Here is a 19,385-nt window from a genome sequence, read left to right on the forward strand (position 1 = left end):
AGGAACAGTGGACCGGAAGTGTGTTCACATGTTGACAGACACAAGATATATCTCTGAACAACTGCCTTCCTTTGACAGCACCTCTCTACATTAAAACAGCTTTTGGAGCATATTTCCAACTAAAACAAATTAGAAACTAGCCTTTATAACTTAAATACTGCTCTTTAGAGCATGAACAATGAGTTTACACATCTGTAGTAGTTGTATCCTTACATATTGACTGTCCTGCAATTCCCTCTTGAGTGATCACCATGGCACCATGGCAACAGCAGCTTGCTAAAAAGCAGAGATGGACAAAAGGACCAGAGCCCATTGTTTTCTCTGTCTGCTGCTCTGTTTTCTTGGTGGGGCTGAACAAACTGTTAGGATGCAGAGAGCTGAGCCAGATATGAGAGGCTAACATGTGCTAGATAACATCACAATGCTTTCTTTCTATTTCGTTGCATTACGTGTAGCCTGCAAAATGCAACCACCCTGCAGCAAGTTACGATTATCCTGTTGTTTTACAGCTCATCACACATTTACCACTGAATCAGCACTTCACTTCCACTTGAATTCAGACAGATCTCAAGTGGGAAGGGGATAAGGGTTGGTGTCCCTTGACCTTGAGTCCACTGGCATCAGAAGAAGCGTTTGTCTTAACCAAATCTGATGGAAACTCTTCCTAACCTGGCATGTGGATACAGGGCAAAAAAGCAGTATTGATCCTGTAACCTTACAGGCCACTGGATACAAAGTAGTAGAGCCACAGAAGAAAGTTATAATGTAGTGTCAGAAAAATTGGATGTACTTCATAGAAGAAAAAAAAAACACTTCTCGGTCTCACAGTGCCAAACACAATCAATTTCTGATGTTCCCTGAATTAAATGAGTTGGTGGTAAAGTATTGTGCACACACTGAATGCAAATGTGAAGATATTCTGTATTCTTCTCTGGTGCATACTCAAATTCACATATAGTAGAGCACAAAAGGAAATGGGCAAATCTGTTTCCTGTCAGCTTTGGCCGGGATGAGCAGATGGAGACAGTTTCTCTGAGGAACCCTCCCTGTTGTCTTGACAGTGCCAGCTCTTTGCCACCGCGGGCTGAGGAGGTGGCAGTCTCAGCCTGGTTTTCCTGTTGCCCCAGGGCAGGGAGAGAGAAATAGCCATCTGTGATTTACCCAGACTCTGGGCCTCATCTGCCTCTGGCAAGGGGAGAGAAGAGAAACGTAATATTTCCTGAAAAAAATCCATACAGCTGCAGTGCACTCCACATCTCTGCTAGAACAAAGCTTTGACAAATGCACCTATTTGATTCTGTCTATACTCTGTCATAGGTCTCCAGTGTGCAGTGAGCAGTGTGTCACTCAGAACTCACAAACAGCATTAGCAACTTTATTTTTTGTTCAGAAGCCACCTCAACTACCCCTCCAACCAAACTTCTGTCCCCTGACTTTAGGTTTATGATATTAAGTCGCCATGTGAAACATCATTATATGGTTTCCTGGAATAAACACAGCATGTCTAGACCATGCTGCCTCCCAGACACAGCCCTCAGTGGCTGCCAGGAAAGATGGAATAATTGAAACCTGAGCAGACATGAGAAAGCACAGTGACAGCACACCAACAGCAGGTCCAGTCTCTGTCTCTCCTCCTTTGTCTGGTATTTTTAGATGAGCAAACGGGACTTGAAGTTGTGTGGAAAGTGTGGCATGCCTGAGTATTTTTGTGATGTGCTGGCACCCTCTGCTGCTAGTAAAAGAGAATGCCTGGACACTGTTTCTGGGGGAATCTTATTTAGGATGCGCTGATTTTGCCACTAGAGCTCTTCTGTTACTTTGTATTGTGCACACTGTGGTATTTTTGAATCTGCTGTTGAATATTGTTCTCCTCCTTAATTGGCTGCACTGTAGCAATGCAAAGAAGCTCTGCCATTTTAGAGATCCACTCTGCAAAGGCAATGTGGGCAGTGTGACTGATTCATTGGTGAGTAGCTATGATGTAGAGAGTTGCAATTGTCACGCACAGCAGTTTTTGAAAATGTCCCATTCGTACCTACAAATCAAAAGTCAGTTTTTAAAGGCCACGCTCAGAACAAAGCAGCTTTTTCATTAAAGCACACACCTCAGGGTTTCATGCCACAAGCCAATATGAGTTTTCTTGGGGCTTCACTTAATGTAGACATGACACACACACAAGCTGATAGACACACACACACACACACACACACACACATACATACACACATTCTCTGTCTCTCATACTCTTTTATTACAGTCTATCCCAGAGCCAATTTGCTGTGATGTTCTGTGATGCAGGGGAACTGGTTGGCGTTAATGAAGCTAAAATAAGTAGAGCTTATTATAGAGCGGCACATTGGAACTGTGCAGGGCTCTCTCCACACAACCACATGCACAACAGTCATTTCTCCAGCAAAAATATGCCACTCTGCAGGGATCGACTTGTGGGGACACAGCCTTGTTAGTGTTGAAGGCGGTGTGTGTGTGTGTGTGTGTGTGTGTGTATGTGTGTGTGTGTTGCTGAGCCTGTCTCTTCTGTGTAAAGCATATATCTCATGTGTCTGAATGTCACACTTCAGAGATAACTGGGTATAATGAGCAAAAAATGTGGAAAACTAAAGTCTTTTGACTATTGCAGTTGCTGGAATCGTTTTGTTGACAGACTGTGGTACCAACAGGTACAGTATACAATCTGAGCAGATTCTGTACATCTTAAAAAAAAACATTGATCTTAATGATATATGTTAAACAGATTAATTATGTGCTTGAAAGGGCTCTATTTTAGAAATAATGTGATGATTTAACCACTGCAAAATATGCAGTTGGCAGGTGAAATTCACTGTCTGCTGCTTTCAGTTCATTATATCATTATATCACAGCTCTGTGTCATGGCCACACAGATGTAAAAGTCACTGTTGTTTGTTTTCAGCACCTGCAGAAATCAATGACATGATAAATTCTCAACTATTGATGTTGTTACAGGCTAAAGTAAGATGTTTGGCTTTGCAGAGAAGTCTTGGTAAACACAGAGTAAGCTATGTAGAATTACAAGTATCACAATATTAGTCAACCAACAAATAAATCAATCAATCAATAAATCACAGTATTTGTCCTTGAAGGGCAATAGGTTTCACTGCAGTAGAACACAAAACGTAAGATTAAAACACAAATCAAATTAACACATCATGTAAAAACAAACTAGATAAAAGGAGTCCAGACTAAAACAGATTAAACTTAATGTAAGTAAAATAAGGACAGTCACAGAGTACAGAGTTAAAACATAAAATCTTCTGATATTTCAAATGAGGGTCTTAATATAGAGATATTTTTTCAGTATCTATGTTAATATTTCATCATAAAAATACATAAAGAAGAGTCAATAAAGCATTAGCATCTGATGCTGAACTGAACTTGCCAACATTGTGATGTCATTATATTTTGTTGCTATAAATTCATGTAAATGTATTCCACCCAGCAGCTCACATTAAACCTCTGCTGCTTACAGTATTACCTCTGATACTGCAGTCGGAGGTGTTAAGCAGTACATGTAGCTCATGTCTGAATACAGTGTTATACTCCAGCTTGGTCTTCAACTCCACTTTGTGCTTTAACCACGATACAATGCATGATGCAATAAAATTACACACTGTCCACGCCTTCTTGAGGGTTAAGAGCAAGCATCATTATTTTTTAAATGCAGTTTCACCTTTGCACAAAAGGTGAGGTTCACACGGATCAATATTGCAGTTCTAATAGGATCTACCTTTATTCCTTTTAACCATGCTTTAGATCACTTTGATAGCCCTCCCCCCTCCAACCTGCTGTTAACCTTGATTCAAGTGTCTTTGGCTCACTGCTATCTCTTTGAGTTGACCCGCTAAGAGCTGGGGTGGAGATGGCTGCTTTGATGCCTTTATGCCGCATCTCCTGCTTCACCAAGCCTCCAGCTATACAATACACTTAGACACAAAACTGTCAGAAGAAACGGTGGAGAGAAACAAGCCAAGCAGCAGGGAGGGTGTAATGTGTGTCAGAGAGCATGCAGAGTGCACATGGATGTATTTGTGTGCATGTTGTGATGTTTTGTTGTTTTGTGGAGGTGAGTGATGTAAGAGCGATCTGAGTCAGAGGCCATGTGTGGTATCTCTGTTTTCCTCCCCCCCGTACACCCCCCTTCCCTTGATGCATTTCCCCTGTCAGTGCTACACATGTAGTTCACAGGTCACGATCAATAATTTGTACTCTGCACTCCTCTCAAAGAGATGTGGCTAACATCCACCAATCCACAGTAATGGCTGTTGCTAAGGAGCATGCATAATGGGATGCAGTCTATTTTTCAGGCATGTTTCAAAGTTTTTAATGGGACTGCTCCCACATAAGAGCCCCTGTGTGGATTGTGGTAATGGCCAGTGAAATAAGCAGGGATCCTCGCCATACTCTGGAATCATAAGTGTTATAGCTTGGAGGTCATTATCCTCTGGTCCCATGCTGACTTATCCTCTGCCAGGAAAAAAAAACAAAAAAAAACAGAGAGAGGTCCACAAAATAGATTTTATTGCCTGTACTTACACAGCAACTCAGCCAGAAGTGGTGAGTAGTGAATAGAAACGCACTGGCATTTATTAGTGTTGCAATGAGTCTGGTGTGCCACAACTGGATGGGACACATCTTTGTGGCCTTTAAAGGCCACGCATGTAGATCTTGATTCATTACATCATTGTCAAATTTGGTTGTTATATGTATATGTGTTATGATAAGGGACATGGTTACATAGGTTAGAGATGATTGTAAGGTTCTCAGACCTGTTATTTAATAGGTTACGTTAATTATTATGTGACAAAGACAATATTTCCTTTCCCCTTCTCCCGGCTTGGGTATCACTCATATTTCCTCCATAGCATAAACCTGCTCTAAATCTTTGGTCATCCTCTTCCTCTTCCACCACCATGAGGTTGACATTTATGGCTTTGAGTGAAATGTCTACACAACCGTTGGATGATTGCCATGAAATTTGGTTTAGACATCCATGTTCCCGTCAGGATTAACTGTAATAACTTTGGTTTTCCCCTGACATTTTGTTCAGCACCAGCATCAGGTCAAAATCTTTCTGTCCAGTATTTTGGTTTATGGTCAAATACAAGACTTTCCCATCAGCCCCAACTGTACTTTGTGTTTAGGGCTAATAAGAAAATGTCAGCATACTAACACTCTGAACTAAGATGATGAATATGGTAAACAGTTAAACTGCTAAATGTTAGCATGCTATAGCATAGTCACTATGAGCATTTTAGCATGCCGATGTTTAGCTCAAAGCTCTGCTGTGCCTATACAGTCATTTCATAATGGCTGTAGTTTGGTTTCCATCAGTTTTTCACCTCTTGCATGTTCCAGTGTGGAATTATTTAATGCTGTAGCCTTACTTTAACATGAATAAAAATCAAGGCACAGTTTTTTTGCTGCAAACAAATGATCTCTTGCATAAGAAATCTGCAATGCAAGTTTTCACGGTATGTACTCTGCTTGTAGACAATAACAAAATTAAGATGACATAACCATTTAGTTTCTAATTACAATAGAAACCATTTTAACACTGTGCTGTCCTTTTAATAAAGTAAACGCAATGAGCATTCCCTGGTTCCAAATGAAGTCGTCAGCATACTTCGATGAGTATTTATAGTTTTTTACACATGAAATACAAGATATTTGCAGCAGATCAATAATTCATTATGGATCTCAGTATGGACTTAAGAGGGTCTGATTGTTGAGGATAGTGACTGAGATGTAATAACAGTATGTGAGCAAAATTAAGTAAATGCAAAAAGCTCAGTAGGAGTGTGAAGTGCAGTAGGTCACACTGAGTGTGGAGACATCTCTCTCTGGGATTGTTTGTTTGTTATATATCCAGCTCATTCAAGCTTTTAATTATGATATTGCATTTTTATCTTCTCTTCTTTGCTCCAGTAGATTTGTTCAGCAGCTTGTGCTTAATTCCCTCAATATTGATGTCCAGCTTCAAGGGAAACACTTGCACACAAGGACATTCTTACAAACACACACACAAATACACACACACAGTGAGATGCACAGCAATAATGTGAGGATTTACAGAGGTGGGTCATGTTCCACCTGAGTATTATGCTGATATTCTGTTGAGTTAATGAAGGCGAACATGATATTCCTTTATAATGGGAGATGAAACTGTGGAGATACCATTTTTCAGCCTTTATCTCACACTTGCAGTATTTACTTCTTGAATTTTATAGGGATAATTTTCCTGATTCAAAATACTTAAGCAGTCTGAAAGAAGCCCACTGAACTCTTTCCTCACTGATTTTAAAGAGTATTTCATTTGGACATGTCCAGTGGTTGAGCTCTAGCTGACCCGAGTCCACAGTCTTAATGTCCTGTTTCCACTCAGCTTGTTTAAACTGGCCAAACACACCAGACTCTAGCACACATGTGGCTTAGCTTACATTGTTCTCCCACCACAGATTTTTATGGATGATTTCAGCTGGAAAAGTAGCTCTCCATGTGTATGTATGCAGACACTGCTATTGTACTTGTGTACTCTGGAACGCACATTGCCAAAGGGACCACCTCATTCAAAAGCTTGTCACAGTCGCAGTAATCACACTCAGCTTGTGTTGTAACTACAGTCTGAACAATGGTTTTTGAAGGCCTTGTCATGGTGCGTTAATATTCAGGAGCATCACTTTAATCGTTTCCAGAGCACAGAAGCACACTTGAGATAGTCATTTGTTAAAGTTAAGAGTTATCCATAGACAGTTAGTGTAATATCAATACATTATCAAATATATCAGGGCTCTACAGTGGCGGCATTTCACTCACTGACTGGAGATGGACATTAGAAAATAATAATGTCATGTTCAAAATGCAAAGACTGGCTAAGCTCTGACCATAATGACTGTGTTAACAAATCTCTTATCTTAAGCTCAGTGTACAGAACATTAAGGTAGCAACTCTTCAGTTTCTACTTCAGTTAATATTAACTCTGTGAGTAACTTGATGGAAGGCCAAAATTGACTGTTGTCTCTCTGCAGGCTGTTGTCTGTCATTACTCTGGTAATGAGGTAAAAGAAGCAGGACTCTCTAAAACCACTGTATAGCTGCGACTGACTGAGTGTTTCCTTTATATATGTATAATTTATATACACACTGAAGTGAGTTCAAAACATGAAGGCCATGCTACTTCACCATTGTAAGAATTGTAGGGGTGTGTGTTGGTCCTATGTTGTTGTTGTTATGCTGTGTGCAACATTTGGAGGACCAAACAGAGATAAGCCTTTAAGCTTGTACCTTGATGATTGAAAGAAATTTTCATCTGCATGTTTAAATCATCAAACTAATTAATTCATTCATAAATCCAACAGTTATCAGTCTCCTGAGTTTCAGTTCAGTCTCATCAGTTTCAGTTCAGTTTCCCTGCTGTGTTTATATTTTTTTTTACTATATTTACTGAGCATCTTTGGCACAAACATCTCTTTTAGGATGATTTAAATTCTCATCTCATTTTCAGGTTGTAGCTGCAGATTGTAGATACAATACCAGTCAAAAATTTGGACACACTTTCCCAGAATGTGACTGTTACTGTATTCATTAAGATAAGATGAGATGGTCCTTAATTAATCCAACAGTGGGGATTAATTGCAGTGTTACACCAGCAAAGTGGACAGTACAAAAAAACTGCAAAATGTCAATATCAGATGAGGGACATTGCATAGTTGGTGTGTGTTAATTATTGCAAATGATGAGTTGTGGTCTACTGAATGAAGTATTTGTTGTACAGTCAATACAATTTTGATACAATTAGACTTCCACTCAAAGCTGTTTCTGTCTTCTCAGCCAACACATTTCAACAATCTTTTGAGTTTCAGTTATCATTTTAGTAACTTTTAAAAGCTGAATGATATGAATGGATTCAAATAAATAAATAAATAAAATTTAAAAATTCAAAGGCTTCAGTTTCAATAAGTGGATTCGATACTGAAGTCAGATTCCATAAAATGCTATCTAACCCCAGACCTAATTGCAAAGCCTCAAGAGAATTGTAGGAATGTGTGCTGTTTAAAAGGGATGTATTTGTGAAGCATAATGCTCTCTGTCCTTTGTCAGGGTCCAAAGCCCACCCTTTTTTTAAAAATTGTAATCTCTTAGTCGAGTCAGTTTTCCCCTGCGTTCTGTTGCATCCAGTTGCGTCCTAGCACACTGTATTTTTAAGTTTAAAAAGAGAGGCATTCATGTTATTTCTTTAACAAAGAAATAGCTTAGAGCCCTGCATGTCAGTTCCATCATATCAAAGACAGACATCCTTGTCTACTGTTCAGCATTTAACAAAAACAAGTCTCCTGATAATTGTAACAAGGATTCTGATGTTGAAAAAGCTTATTTTCTCCCACAAACTGACTTATTGTCTTTGTTATAGCATTCAGTTCTTTTTTTAACAGTCCTGGGTCAAGCTATTTTCTTCTCTTATGTGGGTTATGCAGTGAACAGTAGAAAGATGCTATTAACATGAAATCCATGTTGTGATTAAACAACTTTTTGCCCTCTTTCTCTGGCTGCCAGCAGGTTCCTTTACTCACTTTATCATGACTCACTCTTTTCATCTCTGTTTTTCCTCCATCCAATCTCCTTCTTAAATCATCTTTTTTTCTGGTAATGATCGGAAGTGCTGTTGTCCAGGGTGCACATGCAAAAGATTTCAGGGCCCTGGCTAACATCAGTCAACCCAGCAGCAGACCAGCTCCAATTCTACTTCCAGCCATCCTGTTTCTGAACCTTTGCCTTATAAATAACACCCCCCACCCCCACTCGCCCTATCCCAGGTCTCTCCTGTCTGTGAGCAATTAGTCTGTGTTTATCTCTGTTTCCTGCTTTCATCTGATCCATCTACCGACCGATGCTGGGACAGCTGGGTCTGTGGGCTGCTTCCCTCTTAGAAGGGAGGAGAGGGCGAATGCGTGCGAAGGCATTCAGACATGGAGGAGGTGAACTCAGACATCATGGAGTTGGCACTGGCTCGTGCATCTGAAAGTCATTGAAACATGGAATCATTTCCCCTGCTTTTCTCCTGCCTTTTTCTCACTGGAGCTTACGTTTTCCCTTCCTCAAAGAGATCCCTGTCCAAATTGCCTGCTGACTTATGTATTGAGGAACCACTTTGTTAAATCCACTAGAGCCCCTTTTACACTGGACAAAAAACCTGCTAACACCCACTAACATCTGGCTGTTGTCATCAGTGTGAAAGGAAAATTGGCATTCACTGCCAGGTCAAATGACTCTGCATTAGTCACTGGTATTTATCGGCTCCAGCTCTGATGGGCAATGACGTAAACATGACACCCAGATCATCATGCTTATTTTTGTCTCTTTTCCATGCTGTGATGTAGCTCGAGGCTCCAAAAGTGAGCACAGCCCCAAAATAAGTTTCAAAACAGACAATCACACAAATTTGTAAGATTAATTAATTTGGTTTGTTTATCACCGTTCAGTCTGAGGTTGTTCCCCAGTTTTCGACAAGTGCAAATTTAAATTCATGCATAGTAGTCGCTACACTTATGTATGGAAATGACTTGCAAATGATGTCCTGGCTTAGGACTCAAACAGAATGTGATTTTGTCATACGCTACTTTTGGGGACCTATTGCAGACTTCAGACTCATTAATATGTATTGGCTTGTCCAATTGTTGACTAGAGTTGTGTCCCCTAATTGGGAAATAGCTGATTTTTGGGTCACTTGTGAAGGTTAGGGTTAGGTTAAGGTTAGGTTAAGGGTTAGAGTTAAGTAAGTAGTGGTTATGGTGAATCGCCAGGAAATGAGTGCAATTCTCTGTAATGTTTTTTACCGGTCACCTCCACCTGTAATTCTGTCTCTGATGTAAACACACTGCATCATAGCTCTCCACAATGTTATAGGTTGTAAAGAGAGAAAAACAAAGTGTCTCATCTGTTAGGTGAGTAGAGGAGAATAGGATATTGCAAGGAAGTTTTTTTTGTTTGTTTCGATTTAACTTGTTGGTTTTTGTGTCAGATTGTGTCTCCTTATATAAACTTATTTTGTGAGGTTTATTGAGGCTGTTTCAGACATGGCACAGATTGTGTAACTTCTTCACCTAATTTAATATAAAGTTTTCTGCTCACACTCTTCACATTGTGTTTGAACTTTCCTCCCTCCAGTCAAGTGCTTTTTAAAACTTACACTCAGTCATATAGACACACAAGTGCTCTCAAAGGCTCTCTTACAAACATACTGAATACAGATACTGCTGCCTTATAGATGAGATTGGATTATAGATTGCGAATCCTCCATCACATCTGAAGGAGACATTCAGTGACATTATCACTGTGTGTGGTGAATACTTTCATCACTGGACATTATGATGCTGCCAGAAATACGCCATTCAGTGATGTTAGCGACATGCTCATTGGTTTGGACTTAACACCAGCAGTGTTCTCTTGTGACCTTGATGTCTTCTTTGGTTAGTTGCAGAGAGCCTTTAACGAACAAATCAGCAGGCAGTTTTTAGCCATGATAGCAGGAGGGATAGCACTGTCAGTTGGTCAGTCAACCAGTTTGATCCAGATTGAAATTTTTCAGCAGCATCACATGGATTGCCATGAAATTTGGTACAGACATTCATGATTCACAGGGGATGATTTGTAGAAACATTTATCCTCTGACCCTACACCATCTTCAGGTCAAAATCACAGTTTGTTCAGTATTGTGATTTAATATTCCAGCAGTTTAAGCTCCTCTTTGTGTTTATTGCTAATCCTCAAATGTTTGCATACTTACACGCTATACTGAGATATTAAACATATACTTGTTTACCATTAAGGACAGCATTGTCAGTGTTAGCATGTTAGCATGTTGACATTGGCATTCAGGCTCAGAGCAGCATTAAGCTTAAGCTGCTATCATGGCTGTTGACTCGTCTTGTTAATTTATTTCTTAAATCACCTCAATTCAGTGTAGCTTAAGTTCTTTCCCATCACTCTTTTCAACGCCCCTGGCTGAGAAGATTATGTACATGAACAAATACGCATTTCTCTCTATCTTAAAATGGTGTATATGAATCAGTATTATTATGATAATGATGATAATTTAAGTACTGGGAACATTCTTCCAGGCATTTAAATGACAGAGAACTATATTTTGTTATTTGGAAACTACTAGTACTATATATGCAACCATTAAAACAGACAAGCCATTATTCCATGTACTAAATTGTGAATTTGATTGTGGATAATTTCATAAAGCTGTTATGAAATCACACTACACACATTTTTGAAATAGAAAATATATACTGTACATTTAATATCCTGCCAGTCAGTGCAGCCCTCCTAGAAGAGGAAATTCCGGTTATTACTGTACCTCATAGACCTTAATACAAGTTGCCTCACTGCATTACAGCAAAAATCATTGGTGCCAAAGCAGCCTGGTGCCATAATCCCAAGTATTAGCAGGAGGAGGGAGCAGGCTAACGTGATTTCCTGGCTGCGGCCTAGAAGGGACTCGGGCCTGTATTATCTGGCCATCAGAGAGACTCAGCTTCAACTCTAATATCTGTGCGCGCAGAGAGCAGGAAATGGCCTTTGTGTTGCTGGCCAATACAGCCTGCGGAGAGGAAGAGAGGAAACATGCACTCTGTCGTGCCATGTCGGGCCACTGCCTCTCAGTGTGTGCAGCAGTGTAACAGAGAGAGGAGGAGAAGGAGGTCTGAGACTATGAGCCAGTTAGCTGTTGTAAACATTCTTAGAGACAAACTGGGGTAAGACAAACTCAGAGCTGTTGCTCTCCCTGTCCTCCTCCAGCCTTTCCTTTTGTTTCTTCTCTTACCTTACATTTGATTATATAAGGAGCCTCATGTGCATTTAACAGGACAGAGCTGTGATAGAGCCCCTGAGAGCTTACAAGATTAAAGAAACCTCAAAGAGCATTTAAGGAAGTAGAGAGATATTTTTTGCAGAAGAGTTTGGTGTTTTCTTCTTTGTACTCGCTCTTTTTCCATGCCAGCTGGTTTAATGGAAAATTGGAGCAGGGCTGAGGTGTTGTCACTCAGAGGGATTGAACATCTGGGCAGCTGTAGCTGGAAGACGGAGGGGGGCAGATGAGTGTGCTGCTTGCTTGCACACAGATAAACAAATACACAAACAAAAATTTACTGGGTTTCACATCTGTTCATGATCTTTTTTGCCTTGTTTTTAAGGCACTTTGTAACATTCTTAAGTGCTATATACATAAAGTTTATTATTATTATTGTTATTATTATCATGTGTCAAGCAAAAAGGACACACCTGGAAGAGCATGTACAGCCATCACACATGTCAAGTATGCAGACACAGGCATGGCCTAAACACACACACACACACACACACGCACGCACACACACACACACACACACACACACACACACACCCTCATACTCAGGTGTGTGTTAACCCCCAGGAGAAGCAGAGCCTCCAGCAGGAAAACACCTGTGCAGGCAGGCAGCTCCAGGGCCCCTGAAAGCTTTTAAAGCTGCTTTTCTGTTCGGCCCTGTGGGAAGGAGGAATTCAACAAGGGAGAAATCAAAAGGAAACATATCATCAAACCACATGCACCTATGAGACCTATCACTGTATTAGATAGTTGTCCAAAAACTGGAGCATGAAAACCAATTTCTTCCTCCTCCACGCCTCCTGCCTGCTGATAAAGCCATGCGGAAACAATGCTCCTTAACCTCATGTTATTCCTCTCTGCTGCCCCTAAAGTTAATTGTTTTGATATGATCTCTTTGCACACTACGTTTAATTGTTTCACAAGAGACCTAAAAGCATTTCGAGTTAAATTTATAATTTCCAGCAAGTGAGCATTGTAGTCCTTGACAGTTTATCACCAGAGCACTGACTTTAGTTTTTCAGTCTGCTCAAGTCTCTGTGCTGTATCTAAATACAAACCAAGTTTTGAAATGATACCCTGAGCTACTTTCTGTTTTGTTGGATCTCGGCCCTCCGAGCTCATGCAGCTCTGTTATCCAGGCACAGCGATGGCCATGGGGGACATGGCCAAGCGTAGGCATGTGTGTGGGAAGTGAGCAGACAGGCAGGCTGTCACTTAGCATTACAGCACTACAGGCTCCCTGTGGGTGACATGAGGAGAGTGGAAAGTGAGAAGACGAGAGAAAGAGAAGAGTTAGGAGGAGAAAACAGGAGTGGAGCAAACGATATACAGCAGCCCACACACCAAAACACACACCCGGCCCCAAGCAACCCCCAACTAAGAAACCTGCTGTTTGTTTTTCTTTTGATTAGACCAACTGCTGAAGATAAGCCCACCTGACAAGACTTCACTGCTGTCCTCAGAAAAGAGAATCCAAAGTGAAAAGGTAAAAGGTAGAGGGAAGGGTTAAAGAGTCCCGGGGAGAGAAGACTAAAATAGTCGGTACATAATGTTCATCTGGTGGGCTGTAGATCAGTAAATACAGTGGCATGCACAAGTTTGGGCATCCCTGGCCAAACTCTCTTTTACTGTGAATAGCTAAGGAAATACATCTGATATCTGATTTCCAAAAGGAATAAAGTTAAAGATGACACTTTGTTTATTTGCATCTTTTACAATTTCAAAAAAATAACAAGTGAAAATGGCCCTAAGCAAAAGTTTAGGCACCCTGCATGGTAGGTACATAGTAACACCCCTTTGACAAGTATCATAGCTTGTAAACAGTCTTACAATTCCGGTTTGGAAGATTTTCGCTTAATATTCTTTGCATGCACTGCTCTTTTGAGGTCCATCCAGAGATGTTCAAGGATGTTTAGGTTGGGAGACTGTGAGGGCAATGGCAAAACCTTCAGCTTGTGCCTCTTGAGGTAGTCCGTTTTGGACTTTGAGGTGTGTTTAGGATCAATATTGTCATGTAGAAACCATCCTTGTTTCATTTTCAGCTTTTTTTTATTTTTGCTGGTATTTAATTGAATCTATTCTTTCCTCTACCAATGAAATGTTCCCTGCGCCACACAAGCCCAAAGCGTGATTGATCCTCCCCTGTTCTTAACAGCACATTGTTCCTTTCTTGAAATTTTGCACCCTTTTTTCACCAAACATAACTTAACTCATTGCAGCCAAGTTCTGTTTTATCTTCAGGACTTGTTTCCAAAAAGCATTGGGCTTGTTTAGATGATCCTTTGCAAGCTAGGAATGCTGAGTTTTGTGGTGAGGATGCAGGAAAGGATTTCATCTGATGACTCTTCCATGAAGATTGTATTTGTGTAGTAGAACAGTGTACCACCGGTCTGCTAAATCATCCTAAAGGTCTTCTGCAGTCAAACAGGGATTTGATTTGCCTTTTAGCAATCCTATGAGCAGTTCTCTCAAAGTTTTCTTGGTCTTCCACATGTCAGCTTGACCTACACCAGTGCTTTTGACTGCCATATCTTAATTATATTATGAACTGAGTTTACCTGAAATCGCTTTGCTATCTTCTTATAGCCTTCTCCTGCTTTGTGGGCATGAATTATTTTAATTTTTGAAGTGCTAATCAGCTTCTTAGAGGAGTCCAATCGCTGCTAATTGTTGGGACAAGTATTTATAAAGCTTTGTAATTTGCATCACCTGGCCTCTGATGATTGTGAACAAGCTAATGAAGGTCTGAGATCATGGTAAAAGTTATCTGAGAGCTCAAATCTCTTATGGTGCCCAAACTTTTCCTTTCTCTTTTTCACTTTTTCACTTTAAAATCTTACATAACAAAAAAAATACACTAATCTTGATTTTGCTTAAAATGTTGAAAATAATTTTTCATCTTTAATGGATCTTATTTCTTAATTTTGCATTTAGTTTAATCTTTCTGATCCAGCACCTGAGAAAGTGCTTTTGGGTGTACATGCTTTACACCCTATTCATCTTTAACTTCATGCCTTCTGCAGATCAGTTGATCTTCTACTCACTTCTACACAGAAAGTTTGACCAGGGGTAGCCAGACGTTTGCACACCACTGTAATGATACTCTCTATTCTTTATGACAGTTTCTGTGTCTATTCCAAAAAGTCTGCTTGTACTTTGTTGAAGCAGAAATTGTATCTTTTTGTTGTTTGTAAAAAAACAACAAAGTGGTGAATCTTTTTCAACATAAAGGATTTATGAGATTACCTCAGATAGTCTCAGATAAGTAGTTAGCAGGTAGCTCAGCAGTTGTCGACTGAGTAGTTTGAATCTCTCAGTTACACTTTTAAGCACTTCACATTGTAGCTTTAGTCTCATCACCTTCTCATCAAGTCTGAATTGAGGCCTTGAGGATTCAAGGCTGTCAGGTAGTCGGTCCTATTAGACTGTGAAGCTGAAGTTAGCATAAGCAGAGCCATGACAGTGAGACGTGTCTCACCTGTGATTTGTAATGATCACTACAAAGGCCAATTCTGCACTTTATGTTATGAATAATATAACCATGTTTGATTAATCATAATTGAATTTGAATATTATTCAGTAATGTCAAGTCTATCACAAATAGATGTGAGCTAAATTAGTAAATATGAGTTTTTCTGTAAGTTAAAATAAACTGCAGGGACCTTAACAACAAGCAACTGCATTATCCTATCTGATTCTGTTCACTACAGAGAAAAAAATATGTGATAATAAAATAATATCAGATAAATCTCAATTTTATGGATTTTGAGTTAAATTGGCTTGAATTAATTAGCTTAAGAAACATAAGTCAAGTAAGAATTATAAGACTTATGTTGCAAATAAGTTTTTTTTTGTTTTTTTGTTTTTTTTACCATGTACAAACCAGCCAAACTGTACCCCAGACAGACACCAAAAGATTCCTTGTTCAAGCCTGACTTTTATAAGCAGAAGTTGTTTATGAGTTGCAGTCAAACTAAACTGTAAGTCTTTTCTGTTCCCATAATGACTATTTCCCTGTAATGGCACAAAACTATCCCAGGGCAAAGGTCTGGCCAAGGACGGCCATGTTTCCATGGATGCTAATACAGTTATTGGCACTTCTGAGTCTGATTGGTCTTGTTTATAACCCTCTTCTGTCCTAGGATAGAGAGGTTGTCTCAGTTAAACTCAGGAGCTGCCAAATTTGGCTAAATCCTGTGGGATACAGGAGCCCATTCTAGCTGGCAGACATCTCAAGCCACAGTCAAAGGTGACATGATTATATACACAGTGGTGTTGTGTGTATGGGATCTGGGCCCTCAGCGCTGAGGGGAGTGGCAGAATGTAAACATTGGCTGGGTGGCCCAGTCTCTGCTCTGGCTGTGGCCTTTTTAGTCCTTAAGCCTTCACAGTCAGCGACTGGCTCTTGAAAGGTGCTGTTCATTAGGTAAGTTTTACTGCCTCCTATTGAAACCCCGAGTCCGCACTGCTGGCTCTGGTGATTTCATTTATCAGACATATTATGGTGGAACTACCTTCAAATTCTCTGTTATACTGTTTATGTTTATGTGGGTGTGCAGGTAATGCAAAGCAACGTGGTGACATGGGCAGAAATCTAGCCTGTAAATGCACAAGGACAGGGGATATTTTTAGGACATTTTTAACTACAGTCGTCACAGTCAAAAAATATAAGATCACAAAACTCACAAATGACACAGAACCAGCACCTCCTGAGGAGTACACCAGGAAGTGTCACTGTGTCATATTCAAATGCTTGAATGTTAGAAACAGTACAACTGTATTGATGAACAAGGCTGCACCCAGTGGAAGTTTCACCACCTGTGGTACTTTCAAATGTTTTCAGTAAATTCTCAGTGTATTCTAGAGGTCAACATGTTTACTTTTCTTAAACATTCAGTGCTTTTATCCAGTGAGTAGTACTGTGCATTTTGTAAAGGACAACAAGCTGAAAACTCTGACTTTGGACCCTATGTTTTCTGGTTGTGATAATGCTTTGTTTATATGTATTTTAAACATTGAATTCACCACTTGTAGCACTGGACAGCCATTGTTAAGAGGCTCTTATCAGCCATGGACAATCACCTGTTTTCTCAGTCAACTCCTCACAGTGACTGATGTGATCTTCTGTGAACATAGTTCACATGAGAGACAGTATATTTGTGTGTTTGTCTGTGGTCATGTCACTGGTTTAAATTGGGGCAGGGCTTTGTCAGAATTTAGTGACATTTTAATCAAACTCTGAAATCTAATCATACTACACCACACCCACAAAGTCCTCAACACTTCATAAATTATTACTGTACTTAAATGCTGCTCTAATCAATATTCTCATACCAACAATGGTACAAGGGATCATGTGTAATGTGCAGGGTGTCGCTCATACTGACACCCACAGACAATTATCACCCAGCTCTGCAACTTTACAGTTACATTTCAGTCTCATTGCTCTTATCAACTTTTGTTTTTTAATTCCCTGCATGCTACCTGCTCAGAACTAAACAGCAGATAAAGTTAGCAACTAGTTGGTGATCATAGCTCAGCATTTAGCAGCTGAAGAGACAGATATTTTCCCCTGTAGTCTGTGGAGACCAAGACAGAGCTAAAAGAGAGTGAGCAGAGGATTTACTTTTGTCAGGTGACTAGAAGAACAACTCTCAAGGAATGCTTGTATTACATTTAACCAGTCTTGTGTGATAATATGACACATGTGTGTCATATTATTGTGCGACTCCCCCGTGGCTACCGTGGAGCATTTTCGCTTCTTGGGAACCACCATCACACAGGATCTCAAATGGGAGCTGAACATCAGCTCCCTCATCAAAAAAGCTCAGCAGAGGATGTATTTCCTGAGGCAATTGAAGAAGTTCAACCTGCCAAGGACTATGATGGTGAACTTCTACACCTCCATCATTGAGTCCATCCTCACCTCCTCCATCACCATCTGATACGCTGCTGCCACGGAGAGGGACAATAACAGACTGCAGCGTATCATCCACTCTGCTGAGAAGGTGATTGGCTGCAATCTTCCGTCCCTCCAGGACCTGTACACCTCAAGGACTCTGAGGCGTGCAGGGAAGATTGTAGCTGACTCCTCCCACCCTGGACACAAACTCTTTGAGACACTCCCCTCTGGCAGGAGGCTGCGGTCCTTCAGGACCAAAACCTCTCGCCACAAAAATAGCTTCTTCCCATCTGCTATTAGCCTCATCAACAAGGCTAGAGAGCCCCACTGTTGCTGATCAATTGCACCAATCACCAGAAAAAATTCCTTGTATGTGAAAACATACTTGGCAATAAAACTGATTCTGATTCTGATTCTGATTCTGATGTTTTAATCAGCTTATATATATATATATATATATATATATATATATATATACACATACATACAGTGCATCCAGAAAGTATTCACAGCACTTCACCTTTTCCACATTTTGTTATGTTACAGCCTTATTCCAAAATTAATTAAATTCATTTTTTACATCAAAATTCTACACACAATACCCCATAATGACAAAGTGAAAAATCCCATGTACATAAGTATTCACAGCCTTTGCCATGACACTCAAAATTGAGCTCAGGTGCATCCTGTTTCCACTGATCATCCTTCAGATGTTTCTGCAACTTGATTGGAGTCCACCTGTGGTAAATTCAGTTGATTGAACATGATTTGGAAAGGCACACACCTGTCTATATAAGGTCCCATAGTTGACAGAGCATGTCAGAACACAAACCAAGCCATGAAGTCTGTAGACCTCCGAGACAGGATTGTATCGAGGCACAGATCTGGGGAAGGGTACAGAAAAATTTCTGCAGCATTGAAAGTCCCAGTGAGCACAGTGGCCTCCATCATCTGTAAATGGAAGAAGTTTGGAACCACCAGGACTCTTCCTAGAGCTGGCCGCCCGGCCAATCTCAGCAATCGGGGCAGAAGGGCCTTAGTCAGGGAGGTGACCAAGAACCCGATGGTCACTCTGACAGTGCTCCAGCGTTGCTCTGTGGAGAGAGGAGAACCTTCCAGAAGGACAACCATTTTTGCAGCACTCCACCAATCAGGCCTGTATGGCAGAGTGGCCAGACGGAGCCACTCATCAGTAAAAGGCATGACAGCCTGCCTGGAGTTTGACCAAAAGGCACCTGAAGGACTCTCAGACCATGAGAAACAAAATTCTCTCATCTGATGAAACAAAGATTGAACTCTTTGGCCTGAATGCCAAGCGTCATTTCTGAAGGAAACCAGGCACCACTCATCACCTGGCCTATACCATCCCTACAGTGAAGCATGGTGGTGGCAGCATCATGCTGTGGGGATGTTTTTCGGCAGCAGGAACTGGGAGACTAGTCAGGGTCGAGGGAAAGATGAATGCAGCAATGTACAGAGACATCCTTGATGATAACCTGCTCCAGAGCGCTCTGGACCTCGGACTGGGGCGAAGGTTCATCTTCCAACAGGACAACGACCCTAAGCACACAGCTAAGATAA

The 19,385-nt window shown here is 40.5% G+C and overlaps 1 protein-coding gene across 15 annotated transcripts in view; it reads left to right on the plus strand.

Moving 5' to 3' along the window:
- auts2a (activator of transcription and developmental regulator AUTS2 a) overlaps positions 1-19,385 on the plus strand; it is a 314,983-nt gene that overhangs the window by 95,423 nt on the left and 200,175 nt on the right. The gene's annotated exons all lie outside the window — the stretch shown is intronic.

The sequence above is a fragment of the Trachinotus anak genome, unplaced genomic scaffold (genome assembly GCF_046630095.1).
Source record: "Trachinotus anak isolate AG129_WGS33_773 ecotype Australia unplaced genomic scaffold, CSIRO_AGI_Tana_v1 ptg000024l, whole genome shotgun sequence".
Lineage (NCBI taxonomy): Eukaryota > Metazoa > Chordata > Actinopteri > Carangiformes > Carangidae > Trachinotus > Trachinotus anak.